Source organism: Mesoplodon bidens, assembly GCF_964165515.1.
Source record: "Mesoplodon bidens genome assembly, chromosome: 4".
In the NCBI taxonomy this organism is placed as follows: domain Eukaryota; kingdom Metazoa; phylum Chordata; class Mammalia; order Artiodactyla; family Ziphiidae; genus Mesoplodon; species Mesoplodon bidens.
The window spans coordinates 74359782-74375982 of NC_138160.1; the positions used below are offsets into that span (position 1 = coordinate 74359782).

Sequence of the window (16201 nt, forward strand, 5' to 3'; positions counted from 1 at the left end):
TATAGGAACGAGGAAACAATATGTAACCTGCAGAGATATGTGTCCAAAATTCCCGAGGGAAAGAAAAATAGGCAAGCCTAAAGCAACCTGTTTTACCCCATGTAACGTATTGTCAAGGAATGGCCTGATGCTTCTCTGTGTCCAGATTTTGTTATTATTGACAAATAATATAAAGGACCTCAGTCATCCTTTTGCCATGTGGTAGAATACATAGATTCACTATTTTTCACCAATAACATGTAAATAAATATTTTTAGATTGTTTTTATTGACTGTACAAACATTTCCTTATACAAACTTAGAATGCTTTCTTATAATTTTTAGATTATTTTTTCAGAGAATATGGGATTTCATTTCTTTGTCTTGTAAGTCCCACATTTTCATTTGTTTATAAGATTTTTTTTCTTTTGGCCACGCCGCACGGCTTGCGGGATCTTAGTTCCCCAACCAGGGATTGAACCCTGGTTTCACAGCAGTGAAATCTCTGAGTCCTAACCACTGGATTGCAAGGGAATTCCCTGAATTTTCATTTGTTCTAAAAATTACAACCTAGGTTAGGATAATGTTGTAAAATATGCATTCTCTTGTAAGGGTGGTAAAATTTAAAGTCAAGGTACAAACCACTTTCTGCATTGAAAGATTTGCAGGAGTACATAAAGTACAAAATTTGGTTTTTGGTGTTTAGTTCCTTAATTTTAGCAAAGTTTCATTTTAGACATAGCTATTGCTTCATATACTTAAAAGTATTTTTAAACCAATAAAATAGTAAAATGTATCATGCTTTCACATATACTCCCAAGGGCTTTAAACACACACACACACACACACACACACACACACACACACAGTTCAGCTTTTATTGCCTTTCCCATAACATGCCTTTCATCCCCTCCCACTATAGGTGGTTTTTGTTCCAACTTAATAGCCTATAAAAATTTGTGATTACATACCCTCATACCTCTACTTACTTGGGATCTGAGTCATGGGAGCAGCTGCCAAAGAGAGCACCCCAATTTATCTTCTAGAATTTCTGGGAAGGTGTAGTAAAGAAATGGCATAGATGGTACAACTATACTCATGTCTTAGTTAAGAGTAAGCCCTTAAGGCATCAATGCTGTTTGTAGTGGGATCCTGGTTTTTCTTGCCCTTATTTTTCAAGGACCCAGATAATACAGATTTGGCGGGGGACTTCATATATTCACTCACCCACTCAACAAAGATTTATGAAGAACTTGGTCTTCACAGGGTGCTGTGCTGTGCTTATGGCAGTGATGCCCAGGGTGTGGGAGAGAGTGTTGGGTTACCTAACCCAGAATGGAGTGGTGGGGTGGCCAAAGAAGCATCTCAGTGTCCTGGAGGAAGCTGATACTTACTTAAAGCCTTACCCAGGCTAGGGGAGGAGGAGGGAGCAGAGAGAACAGCAAGTCCACAGGGCAAAGCGGAGAAAAAGTGCAATACATTTGGAGGAATTGAAAGTTCCTGGTGGTTCATTTTGCCCGGAGTGTGGAGTCTGAGGCAGGGAATGGTGACAGACAGGACCAAACCACAGAAGGCTTTATTAGCCAAGTTACAAATTGTATACTCTGAAGGTACTGGGAACCACTGGAGCATTAACACCTCCCCACTACCTTCACATTTTTGTGAAATGACTCAATAATGAATAAACCGTATCAGTGAAGAAACTGATGCCCATGCCTTAAGAAAGATGGTCAAGACTTGTATTTGTAATCACACTAAGGCAGAACAGCACCATGGTTTGTATTCTCTACCAGTTCTGGGAAAGAAGTGGTTCTTAGCCATGTAAAATATTCAACCACCAAGAGCCTGCTTGGCTTTATAGTGTTACGTTATTTCTCGGAACACAACCTTGTGGCGGGCCACCTCAACTGGTAGGAATGTGCTATACAAAGAAAGAAACCAACCAGGTTAAGGATGAGACTAACTTTGTGCAAATCCTTTTAGCATAAAAACAATATCACCTTATGTTTATAAAGCAGATTTACAGCTTACAAATATACCTTGCATTTCTTTTATCTGAGCCTTATAATAATCAATTGAAGTAAAAGTTGTTGATTCCCATTTTATAGATGAAGAAACTGAGGTTCAATAAAATATAACTCAATATAACAGTATTTAGCAAATAGCAAAGCAATGTATACTAATTATACTAATTAGTATATAATTATACTTATTTACTAATACTACCTATTACACATTAAATTCTAAGATATATGACTTTAAATCCCATTCTCCACAAGAGAATGATTATAACCAGTCAAGAAAATTAAGTTTAGGGCTAGAATAAAGTCCTTATTTTGAGTTTTTGTTAAATTATCAATCGTAAGAATTAAACACTCCACTTCCTAAAAGAGTAGAAGATAATACATAGTGTTCTTGGACTCCAAATATAAAACAATATAATACCCACTTTGCTGATTGGTATACTTGTTTTGGTCTAAGGAAGAGAAATGCTCTGTTTAAAGTGTTCTTTTTTAAAAAAAAAAGAAAAGTTATTTGATTGACTTAAGGTCATGATCATTAAAAGAGGCACTAACTAAAAATTTATCTTTTACTACCAGTATAACATATATATAAATTGTGTTCTGAAATATTGGCTATGGAATCAATACATGAAACTAAATCTTTTTTTCCCTTTGACTTTCATCACAAGAGATAATACATGCCCACATATGAAACTTACCGACTATCACAAAGTTGAAAAATTCTGTTGTGAAAGAAGTTTGGGAGTGTGGACCTGCATCATAGGAGGCATTTTAGGCCACAGGACTTAATTAATTTATATGCCTCATATTTTTTAACTCTAGTGTAAATTCTTTGAAACAGATACCACATCTTTTATATTATTTTATGAATCACAGAATTTTCCTATACTAGACCCACAAAAACTTTTCAAAGAATAGTATACAACATTATTTTGAGTAAGAAAGATAAAATATATGGAAGAGTATCCCCAAATTTAGGTAAGGCCAGTCACTGGACCCATCTTCCACTTCACCTATTTCCCCCTCAGGCAGCGATCTAAGATTTAGGAAGCAGAGGAACTCCTGATGGAGCTCCAAGCATTGAACCATGAGACTGGGCATGAAATACTCAAGAAAGCACTGAGCCTGTCTGTCCACTGCCTGTGTGGAACCTAAGTGCACTTCTTGGTGAACACTCAGCTATTATGTATTAATGAATGAATTGAAGATTGTTAGGAGAGAATTTAAATTGCAGACCATCCTTACATAAAGAGGGCTGGTTAGAATCTGGATTTTTATTAGGATATACTCAATAGCTCTGTTGTTTCAAATAGGAGTTCTTCCACAATGCAGGATCCTTCTTGAGCCCTATCTAGCCCTACTAAATTGCCATATAATTCATTGTCATTGACACTTGAGTGAAAGGGGGTGATGTTAATATAAATGCTGAGACAGCAAGCTAAACCAGGAATCCCAAGCAAAGCGGGACTATCCCAGGCAAACCAAGATCTGAGGTTTCTTCAGCTATCGCCCAATTGTAAATCCAACCTTCAGCTCTTTTTCTCAAAAAAAATGCTTACATATAAAAACATGTCCTTACATAATTAACAGGTTGGGGAAAATAAACCCTCTCTAGAAATTGTAGTTTTAAGAAAGTTCATAGACAAGATAGAGGGGTTATTTCTGAGTCTTAAGATCTGGTATAAATTTGGGGTGCAGGGGCGTTGGCTTCTCTGTATTTTCTTTTCTTTCTTCTTCCCCCTTCTGCAATAAATGTTAACAATTGAACTTGGGCTGCTTTAAATTTTGCTCTTTAAAATTAAAATATCCATACATTTTTAGAGTTTTGTTAGTAAATTAATTATTCCATAGAGCATTCCTAGAGATATCTTAGTGTCCTTGTTTCACTGACTAGAAAATTGCAATAAAAAGATACTAGCTGATTTATCCCTATTAAGTAGCTCATTAATCATCAGAAAAGAGTATTTGAAAATAATAACAAATAATATATATATATATATATATATATATTTTTTTTTTTTTTTTTTTTTTTTTTTTTTTTTTTTTGCGGTACGCGGGCCTCTCACTGCTGTGGCCTCTCCCGTTGAGGAGCTCAGGCTCAGAGGCCATGGCCCACGTGCCCAGCCGCTCCGCGGCACGTGGGATCCTCCCAGACCGGGGCACGAACCCGTGTCCCCTGCATCGGCAGGCGGACTCCCAACCACTGCACCACCAGGGAAGCCCCAAATAATATTTTGATAATGTGTAATCTGGTTCTTAATATCTAGAATTATTATTGATTTCCGTTTATGTGCTATATTATCTCAAATCTATAAATGAAAAGATTCCCAGAAGTGTGGTAACTCAGAGTTTCTATCTGCTGGTGAGATGTCTCAGAATTTGCCAGTTTTGCCACTTATAATAAGAAATCTCTTTCTCTTCAGTGCATGATTTATAACCTGTGAGTTTCAGTACAGCAAATCATAGGATGTTGAGTTCCACATTTCTATAAAAGTCTATATAGACTGTATCCTTATTTTGGAATTGACTCATCCAAGAATGTTTCTAAAACAAGGCCATTTAGATCACCTTTGATATTTGATTAACCATGTTATAATGAAATGAATAATTTCTTAAAAGCTTACTAGATTTTTTTTTCCTTTCAAAAGCAATACAAAAGATGTAGAAGCCCAGTAGTTACATGTCATTGGCTGACTGTCCGCCTTCAGCAACCTGTGGGACAGGAATAAGTCAAAAGTACAAAAATTTGGCATCTCCCAAAGGGACCTTGGTTATCAGAGTTGACTTAATATTGGCAGGCAGGCACACCCGTTGTAGAAAATGTGAAATATTCAATGTTCATTGAGTATCTTCAGATGGAATGCCTGAAGTGAAGTTTGTAGTTTAAAGGAATTAAACTCTGTGCTATATAGTCTTTTGCTCTAAGAATAATAATGAATGAAGTAGATGAGGTGGAAGGAGGAAACCCCCCCCATCCAGTGTCAGCATGTAGTTATCAAACTGGCTGATCTCATGTCGTGTGTCAGATCATTCCATAACCTAAGGGTACCTTTTTCTTGACAACTCTGTGTATTATGTATTTCAGTCTCTTCTCATTGCTCTCTGGTTGGGGGTGACGATAGACTGCAGTATATAATATATAGTGCTATCAAGGAAAAGCTACCCTTGGGTTAGGGAATGATCTGGTTGTGTTTTTCCCAAAGATATCAGTTACATATGCAGTGAAGGAATGCCTCCTTTCACTTCTTCTTAATGTCTGTTTGTGCTGATGTGGACCACCTCTCTCTCCTGGAACAGAGACTTCTCTTGGGGTCCCTGATATAGTGAGCTGTGGCTGTTCTGTCATCTGACCTGCCTGACCAGTCGGTCGTTCCTTGTTTATTTCACTTGTTCCTCTTCCTGTTCGTGTTCTCCAGCTGTGCCGAATCCTGAGCACTCAGCATTTTCCTCTACATAGTGTCTTCCTTAAAAAAAATCATATACCATATGGCTTCAGCTTTTACCACTGCACAGCTATTTGCACACTTATGTCTCTAACCTTGCCTTTTCTCCTGATCTCCTGTCTTGTACTTACAATAATCTTATTTTCACTTCAGCATGGATGGTATGTAATTTAGTTTCCACAGCAAAATGATCCCTTCTCCTCTCTTATTTTTATTGGCATTGGGTCATTTAATTTTCCCTTTTCATCGTCATCAACATTATTCTTTGATCTCCTATCACTGCACAAACAATTAAGATTAATCCATAGAGTTGTTAACAGATATCTGAATGCTAAATTTTTAAGGCCTTTAGAAAAGGCAGTTTAAAGGATGCTGACCAAAACTATGTTAAAAAGTTCTTATAGGGTTAAGAATGGTTTTTTCATTTATAAATGCTGGAAAAAATAGAAAGGAGAATGATATTTTGTGACATGTGAAAATTGTATGAAATTCAAATTTCAGTGTAGTTTCGACAGAGACCATATGCCCTGCTAAGTCTAAAATATTACTATGTGACTCCCTTCAAGAAAAAAGTTTGCTGACCCTTGGTTTAAAAGATTAGTGTTCACTTTATTAAAACAACAAATTCAAAACTCTAGTTTGTTCTTCAGCTTTAAAAAAAAAAACAGGTGGTTACACACTGATGAAACCACAGTCAAGATACAGGACATTTCCATCACCCCCAAAAGATTCCCCAGGCCCCCTTGCAGAACATCCCTCCCTTTGCTTCCATAGCCAGGCAACTACTGATCTGCTTTCTGTCACTGTATATTAATTTGTAGTTTCTAGAACTTTGTATAAATAGAATCATACAGTGGGTACTCCTTTATGTCTGGCTGTTTTTTTTTTGTTGTTTTTTTTTGTTTTTTTTTTCTTTTTGTGGTATGCGGGCCTCTCACTGTTGTGGCCTCTCCCGTTGCGGAGCACAGGCTCCGGACGCGCAGGCCCAGCGGCCACGGCTCACGGGCCCAGCCGCTCCGCGGCATATGGGATCCTCCCAGACCGGGGCACGAACCCGTATCCCCTGCATCGGCAGGCGGACTCTCAACCACTGCGCCACCAGGGAGGCCCTGTCTGGCTGTTTTTTACCCAGCATACTGATTTTGAGATTCATTCATGTTGTTATGTGTATCAGTAGTTTGTCCTTTTTATTATTATGGGTTTTTTTTTCAGCTTTATTGAGGTATAATTGACAAATGAAATTGTAAGATATTTAAAGTGTACATCTTGGTGATTTGGAATAAGTGTACAAATTGGCAGTGGGCCAATTTGACCCCTCACCATAGTTTGTTGGACACGCTGCAGACTTTTTACTGTTAGACAAAACTAATAGTAAACTTCTGAATAATATCTTCTGCATAGGAAAGCCACACCAGAGGACAAGGAAACAACTCACTTTATTTTATTATTGTCATTGTTATTATTATTAATAATATTATTCTGCAGACTCTAGGTATTTCCAGTGCCTGTGGCAGAGATTTCTCAGAGTAAACCAAAAATGGTTCAAATTATTTTTTAAGTACTTATAAATATAACAATATTTAAATAAATAGTCATGGTACAAGTTGGCATTTTTGTAATTTCAGTTAAAAACATTTTTCACATTCAAAGCTTAATCCAACTTGAATCTCTTCTCCACTTTTTATTAAAACCTTTAAAAAAATTATCCTCATATTCCAAACCTCTTCTGCATTATTTAGTTCCATCCCAGTACTGTCATGACCACTTCCAGCCTTCTCTGCCCCTCAATCCTACCACCAACTCAATTTGTACTTCTGAAAATTTTCTTATCTAGCAACTCTCAAAGCAGGGTGTTGGTGGGATCAGGTGTTTGTGTTGTTGTAACTTAAAAAAAACAAAAAACTTAATTTTCAGTTCCTTCTATCTTGTGAAAAATAGTCTGTCTCCTGATAAGTAGTATCATGACTGATTAGCACTCCATGCTTTGAAACTTAACAGAAGCGTAAAGAACATTGAGAGTCTCTGTGATGAAGTCCTGTAGAACAAGTTTCAAGAAGAAAAGCTGAAAGGAAAAGGGACCATACCTTCTGGAGATGAAATTGCTGAGGCATAACCTAATAATTGTCTTTTGATTCATGAGTATTAATCTCAAAAAAGACTGAGCAAATGTTTCTCCTGTCCATAAGTGACACACAGAGAAATAGGTTCTTAAATTGCAGATAGAAACTTTAGTTGTATAAAAGAAAAAATATCTTGTCTATGCTCTGGATATTTATGATAAAAAAAAAAACACATAGAACTGTTGCTCCTAGGACTTACAATATTTAGAATAGACATCTTTTGAAGCTCCAACCTTGAAAGTGAAGCCCTGCTACCCAGATATTTCAGTCACAGACATGTCTGAAGCCAGCAGACTAAGTTAACTGAACTTCTGTTGACTCTCCTTGTTCTGAATAAATCGTGTCCCTTAAGTTAATAAGAAATTTTAGACGAACTTGACATAACCCATGGTGAACACTAGGTAATTACCGATCCCATCCAAATATTTTTAAGAGCAGTTGGGTGATAATTGTTCCCAAAAAGTTCTAAATATTACAATTGCACTGATAACCAATGGCCATCAAGATGACTCACTTGTTTCCTTTCTCTGTATATTTAATGCACATGTTAGATTGAAGATTCTTACTGTAAATAAGAACATTAACAAAAGCAACTTAAACTGTGAAAAATAAGAGCAGTTCAAAAAATATGAAGCAATGAAAAATGTAATTCCTACTTTTCTCACACCTGAAAAAAATGTACAAATGCATATACTGCATTTGTCTTTTCAATTCTGTCATTGGCATGACATCCATTGTCTTTGCTGCTGAGTCACTGATGATGCAAAACAGCAGTAGGTCAGCAGCCCAAGAGCTATGTGAAGCCAAAAACAAGAAATCACAGAGACTTCACAGGGGTGTCTACCAAGGGGAGAACAAAAGCAGAAGCTTGAAGCCCTGTAAGGAGAAGTAGTCACAAGAAAAAGCAGCAGCAGTATGCAAACGCAGTCCCAGCAGAGAAGGCAGAGACAGCCAGGAAGTCACCTGGGGATTCAGCACCAAACAAGCCTACCACCAGAGGGGCAGTGACCCAGAAGAGCAGAGACCCAGCCAAGAGTGGATGCTTCACTCTCCCGTAAGAGAGTCTTGGCACGTGTAACGTATAAAACACAAAGACTGGGCTTCCCTGGTGGCACAGTGGTTGCGAGTCCGCCTGCCAATGCAGGGGACACGGGTTCCTGCCCCGGTCCGGGAAGATCCCACATGCCACGGAGCGGCTGGGCCCGTGAGCCATGGCCGCTGAGCCTGCGCGTCCAGAGCCTGTGCTCCGCAACGGGAGGGGCCGCAACAGTGAGAGGCCCGCGTACCGCAAAAAAAACAAAAAACAAAAAACACCACAAAGACTGAGCCAAAACAAAATTTTATTGAGCAAATACCAAATTACCTAACTATAGTGAGAAAATTAGAGGACTGAAACGAACACTTGCCTGTCCCCACTCCATCGTACTCTCTCCCACTGATGAAACTTAAACACCAGAATTTCTTATTTAACAAATATTTCTTAAGCTCCTCCTGTGTGCCAGGGACCATGCTATAAACTAAAAAATACAACTATGAGCTAACTGGACATAATCTCTTGCTTTCTAGGAGGTTACAATTTAATGAAAGATATTCTTTTTGTAATCCCAAATTTGTAATTTTTGAGTTGAAAAAAAAAAGCCTAATTTTAATGAAGATTTCATTCCTCTAAGTCCTTTATCCTACATTGTTTTGTGCTCTTTCTTAGGCTATCCAAAAGATAGGTGGTTTTGATTAGGCCATTTGTAGGATTACACTGCCTATTTCTTAACTATTTTTCATAACAGAATTAACATATACCTGGAGATTTTGAAATTGCACATTTTCCCTGGGTCTCCAAAAACAATATTCCTATTATTTTAATATCTTTGTGCTTCAAAGTTTTAAAAACATAGAAAAGAAAAACAGCATTAATAAACGGTCCCTGTGTCCATGTTCCCTTTATTACTAATATACTGACAAATTTGCTTAGACTTTTTAAAAATCATTATTATTTTTGGAAAAATGATAAATATTTATTATAAAGAATTGAAACAAATAATAAAAATATAAAGATTGGGCTTCCCTGGTGGTGCAGTGGTTGAGAGTCCGCCTGCCGATGCAGGGGACACAGGTTCGTGCCCTGTTCCGGGAAGATCCCACATGCCGTGGTGCAGCTGGGTCGGTGAGCCATGGTGGCTGAGCCTGCGCATCCAGAGCCTGTGCTCCACAACGGGAGAGGCCACAACGGTGAGAGGCCCGCGTACCGAAAAATATATATATATAAAGATTAAAAACTTTTAAAGTCACTTCAAACTTCATCCCTAAGTAATCCTCATAACTATTAGGTGACTATAATGATGGCCAGGAATTTTCCAAATTTGTTAGTAGAAACCACAGATCCAAACAGCTTAGAGAATCCCAAGCAAAGAAAAATATGCCTAGGAATATCATAGTCAAACTCTTGAAAATCTGAGTAGAAAATCATGAGGGCAGCTTGGGGATGTGAAGGGAACATTGTATTCAAGAAAATAATGATCAAAATTAATACCATTCTCATCAGAAACTCTGGAAACCAGAAGACAATGGAATGACATCTTTAAAGTCCTGTAACAAATGAGAAAACAAAACCTGTTAACCTAGAAATCTATATCCGGTGAAAATATCCCTCTAACAGGAAGGTGCAGTAAAGACATTTTCAGGCAAAAGCTGAAAGAATTATTTTCAAAAAATCTGAGCTTTAAGAAATCCTAAAGAGAACTTATGCAGGTTGAAGGGAAAGGGAAATGATATAAGAGAAGTCCAATTATATGGAAATTAGTGGAGAACACCAGAAAGAGTAGGTCATTAAATATAAAGGATCATTTAACAAATCATTCCTACTTTATACATATGTATGTCATTTTGTCTCAAAGACTATTGACTATTTTAAAGTAAAAATAACAACATTAAGTGAACATCATTTCAGGCATCTTTCTAGACATACTAAATATGATTGGATGCCTAATTATAAATAAAATTTAAATAATGTGACCATATTATAGTTGCTATAATACTTTGGGTGGGTCAAAAAGTCCCTTCAGTTTTTTAAGTAAAAATAAAAGACATTTTTCATTTTCACCAAGAACTTTATTGAACAATGTATGTACTCTTGTTCCACTACCGTCTGCCATTTTTCAGGCAACTTCATAATTCCATCCTCCCAAAACTTTTTATCTTTTTGAGCAAAGAACTATTCCAGGTGCCTTTTACAGTCTTCCAGGGATTGGAAATTTTTTCCATTAAGAGAATTTTGTAAAGACCGAAATAAATGGAAATCTGAAGGTGCAATATCTGGTGAATACGCAGATGAATCAGAACTTCCCAGCCAAGCTGTAACAGTTTTTGCCTGGTCATCAAAGAAACATGCCGTCTTGCGTTATCCTGTTGGAAGATTGTGCATTTTCTGTTAACTAATTCTGGACACTTTTCGTCAGGTGCCGCTTTCAGTTGGTCTAATTGGGAGTGGTACTTTCTGGAATTAATCATTTGGTTTTCCAGAAGGAGCTCATAATAGAGGACTCCCTTCCAATCCCACCATATACATAACATCACCTTCTTTGGATGAAGAACAGCCTTTGGTGTGGTTGGTGGTGGTTCACTTCGCTTGCCCCACAGTCTCTTCCGTTCCACATTGCTGTACAGTATCCACTTTTCATTGCCCATCACAATTTGTTTTAAAAACGAAATGTTTTCATTACATTTCAGTACAGAATCGCATGTGGAAATATGGTCAAGAAGGTTTTTTTCGTTTAACTTGTGTGGAATCCAAACATCAAAGAGATTCACATAACCAAGCTGGTGCAAATAGTTTTCAGTGCTTGATTTGGATATTTTGAGTATGTCGGCTATCTCCCGTGTGATATAACATTGATTGTTCTCAATTATTGTTTCGATTTGATCGCTATCAACTTCAACTGGTCTACCCAAACATGGAGCATCGTCCAGCAAGAAATCTCCAGCACGAACTTTGCAAACCACTTTTGACACTTTTAGCACCTTCTCCATACACTGCACGAATCCTTTTGCATATCTTTTTTTACCTTTCTTGAAATAATAAAGCATAATATGCAAAAAATGTTGCATTATTTTCTTCCATCTTCAATATTTAAATGGCTACACAAAAATTCACCAATATTGTTGTCTTTTTTTAATTGCATGCTGATATGACAGCTGTCACATACAGTCTAACAAAACTGTCTCGAATGAAGTTAAAGACAACTAAGTGCTAAGAGCCATCTTATGGAAAAAAACAAATGAACCTTTTGGCCCACCCAATAAAAATTTTAATTTCAATTTATTTGAATTTGTCACAAGAAAAACTAAAATGGAAGAGAAATAATTGTTGAATATCAAAAAATGCTTCTATACCACAAAAGATATACTAATCATCACAAGAAAAATAAAGGTCTCTCTTAAGAAAAGAAATTATAAATATAGTAAAGGATTAGAATCACTGTTTTTTATGAGCTAGGTATTTCAGTTTTATAGTGTCAATTGGCTACATACTATAAAAGATGATAAAATCATCAATACTCAGAGCTCCTCCCATTTTCACTCTTCCCAATCTTAAGTATTTTTTTGGTTAATATTATACTTTTTACATTGTCTAGACTTAACATTTACATTTGAATCTATAACTGTAATTCTGATAATTTTTTTAAGATTGGTCCTGTATCTAAATGCACAGATGCAGGTCCATTTACATGATCCTTTTACCATCGTCATTACTGAATTCTGTTTTTTCCTTGGTATGGACAATTCATCTCTTTGTTAGTTATATTTTATTATCATGTAGTTTGGGTTATAAGTTTTTTTCCCCAAGAAAATTTATTAATGCTGCATTCCCAACATTTTTATGTTTGATAATTTCAAATGCTATATTGGCTGGGTATAATATTCTTGGACCACTTTCTCCCACAGAACTAAGTAGATATTGCTCCATTGTCCTTTTTTTTTTTAAGATTTTTTTTTTATATGGACCATTTTTTTTTAAGACTTTATTGAGTTTGTTACAATATAGCTTCTGTTTTTTATGTTTTGATTTTTTGGCCCCAAGGCACATGGGATCTTAGATCCCCGACCAGGGACCAAACCAGCACCCCCTGCATTGGAAGGCAAAGTCCCAACCACTGGACCACCAGGGAAGTCCCTCCATTGTCTTTTAACACTAAAAGTTGATGTAAAGAAGTCTGAAGGCAGCATAAAATTTACCACTTATTAAGAGATTGGTTTTTTCCCCACTGGAATCTCTTAAAGTTTAAAACCTAATAAGGCTATGATGTGGTATTAAAGAATCTGTATCAAAATTTCCAGAGTACGTGGTATTATACCTTCAATCTTCAGATTAAGTTTTTGTTTTGTTTTTTTTTTCTCCAGGAAACTTTTCTTGTGTTAGTATTATATATTTTTATTCGTCTTCAGTTACATTCATTGGATTCCCTGTTTCAAGGAGAGCAATTACCAATTCTTGAGTATTTTTCTTACGGAGTAGCTTCTTTAATTCCTTTAATCTCTCTGTTTTTTTTTAAATCTTAATTCATTGGAATTTTATATTAGCAAAATCTCTTCCTTTATTTTCAAATTTTCTGAGTCATGTTATGCCTTATCCATAATCAGTTCCAGCTACTGACAGCACAGTTGTTCATCAACTGTCAAGGCATCCGTGAGATATACAGTGTCTGTAAGACCAACCCCTCATTGCTTGTAGGTCTCTAGCTTCTTATTCCTCAAATATTTAAGTGCTAATACCACTATCACATTTATATTTTAATATCTAGACTGATTCAATTCTTTGTGTTTTAATGGCTAGCGAGACACTATCACCAGCATATTTTTATCACATATAATAACTCTTTGCCAGAATCTAAAGTAAATATTAGAAATAGAGGCCATGTGGAGTCAATATGTCAGGTTGCTGAACACATCAGGTCAGGATTGCCGAGAGCTCTTGCTGTGTGGGTGTGTCTGTGCTCACTGTTCTGTCACACTAGCTCCAACTGGCTGTGCATGCAGGCCAGCATTCAGAATGCAGACAAAATAATGAACTAATATTTCACTTTATTTAGAGACAGATAAAATTAAAGGAATGAGCCTGGGCAGCTGTTAAATGGGTTCATTTAATGCATTGATAGTTTAACCACTTTTCTGTAGCCTGAAGAAATTATGGGATGGGAGAGGCAGAGACAAAAAAGACTGCTGCCTAAGACTGTGCCTTTAGTTACAGTTTGATACCTGGTTTTACCCTCCTCTGAGATCTTTTTACAAGTCCTGCGAAGCTTAACTATTCTTAGTTAAGAGCTGTATCTTAGTCCTCAGAGGGGATACTCAGATGAGATCTCCAAATCAGTATGAAGCCCTGAGACTTCACTTCCTTCAGAGATAGGCAGCTTAATCAGCTTCCCATTTTACCCACTTCTCTGCCATCACTTCTTGGGTAAATTTGGCAAATGGCAATGTTGATTCTTTCCCACCTCATATGGAACCAACATAAATTTTTGAGATAAGCAGCCAAAATCTTCTGTACTTATTTGCTCCTTCAGATGTTTAGAGTATTTATTAACTCCTTTAGATCATTTTGGTCTCGTTTGTGTCTCACTGAACGTTTGCTAATAAGTTTAAATTCCTGAATCAAAAGGAATCCAAGGTTGGCCAATCCAGATACAATCTAACTAAAGACTTTTGAAAGCATTTTTCATCATTGTAGTAGGAGACCCAACAAAATAATCAAAACAACAATGCACAGAAAGAATTTCCTTCTCTGTAAGCTTTCACTAAATAAGGAAAAGGAAAGACAGATGAATTATATATGTCCTGCTTCTGGAAGAGTTAACCTATTATTTTTTAGGATATTGTTGTCTTTGTGAGCAACTTGGGAGTAGCAGCCAGTGTTCTATCCTTGCATCTCATTATCTGGCAGTGCACATAGGGGTGGTCTGCAGATTGGATTGAATAATTGAGATTCTAGATTCTCTCTTAAAATTCTTTTACGGAACATCATACAAAGGAGAGCCTGAGATTTAACATACAGCGTTTGGAACAGGGACTTGTTTTTACTCTGAAGTCAGAAACCTCCACAGCTGAGTACTTTGGATAATGAAGGTCCTTTTTCTATATTCGCCCAGCCTGGGCTGGGCACAGGCAAATGTCATACAATCTGCATTTAAGCATTCTTTTCTTTCCATTTTAACAGTGTTTATGTTTCCTGGCACACATCTAAAAGATACAGAATATTTACTGTATATGTAAATATGCTTTTAAGGAAAAAAAAACATGCAGTTTTCACATGCAAGTTATTTTCAGCAGACAGTTCCTTAACTGAAACACAAAAGACTAGATATAAAAACAAACAAGAGAGAAGTGCTGTTTTAACAAATGCGTCCTTGGAGATGGATTTTTAGGACTTCTTTTTTTTTTTTTTTTTCCTGATCCAGCTTTTACCCTATTACTTAGTAACGCTAAGAGAAATCCTGAAATAAATCGGTGACGTTCTCACAGTTTTTAAGGCTGACAGTTTAATTTTTTTCCTGTTTTGTCTGTGGCCAATATAATTAGGTCATACCCATGTGAAAAATTACTTGTACAAGAAAAATTTTGGATGTGTATGTTTTCAGGAAGATTTGTTTCTGCTAATGTACATGACATCATTTGCATGTGAAACTAATTCACTTACCCTACGTAATTTAGAATATTAATGTTGTTTCCAAAAAACCAAAACGAGCCCAATTCAAAAGGAAATGAACGTTTCTGTTACTAATTTTATATCACGGTTAGAGTAATTACATTTTAAAATATTTTTAGCAGGTAAACCACTGATTTTAAAACATATTTGTTAATTACATAGACTGGATGCCAACTCAGGAAGGGGTCATTCCAGTAAAAAGAGGAGAAAGGCCTAATTTATAACAATATTCCAGAAATGGCAACAGAGATCAAATGCTAGCATTCCTACCTTGCAGACTGTCCTCTAATTTCATTTTACATTAAAAGTTAGTTGTAATTCTTGTGCCTTAAGGATTTTCTAATAGACTTTTTACTATTTATACCAGCAGATACAAGTTTTAAACCCACCATATTGTTTGCTTTACTGCTTCTACACTGCCAGAAATATTAGGAGCTATGGGAGAATGCAAACTTAAAAAAAAATGACCATATATTTGTGTTTTATGAAGATCTTGACATTAACTCCTTTTTTTCTATAACAAGCTGAGTGTCTTGCTTTCATTTTTGTGGATTAATTTAAGAAGTTTAGTAATTAAGGAGATTCTTATTTGCTTCCAAAACTTAAACACCAGGATTAACAGACACAAAAGTCACAATTTAACATATTTTATTGGCTGAGTGTAAAGGTTAAAATTACCAAGCTTTGTAGAAGCACCATTAGAAGTATACAGTAGATCCCTTGTAGAAATCATGAAGGAAAGCCAGTGTAGGCAGTGTCTGGAACACAATTGTAAAATGTGAGTTGCTCTCTGTGACGGGAAACAGAGCAATTGTCAAGAGTTTGACTAGGTTGCAAAAGAATTTAAAGGGCCTGCAGATGTTTAAGAATGCACAAGATAGCTTTGTCATTCTCATGTAACGTTTACTGAGAAACAAGGCATGCTAAATATTAAGCAGTC

The 16201-nt window shown here is 36.4% G+C and overlaps 1 protein-coding gene across 1 annotated transcript in view; it reads left to right on the plus strand.

Annotated features, from left to right (window-relative positions):
• Positions 1 to 16201, plus strand: part of ADGRV1 (adhesion G protein-coupled receptor V1) — a gene marked incomplete at its 5' end in the record, with an annotated part of 521373 nt that overhangs the window by 491586 nt on the left and 13586 nt on the right. The window lies entirely within an intron of this gene.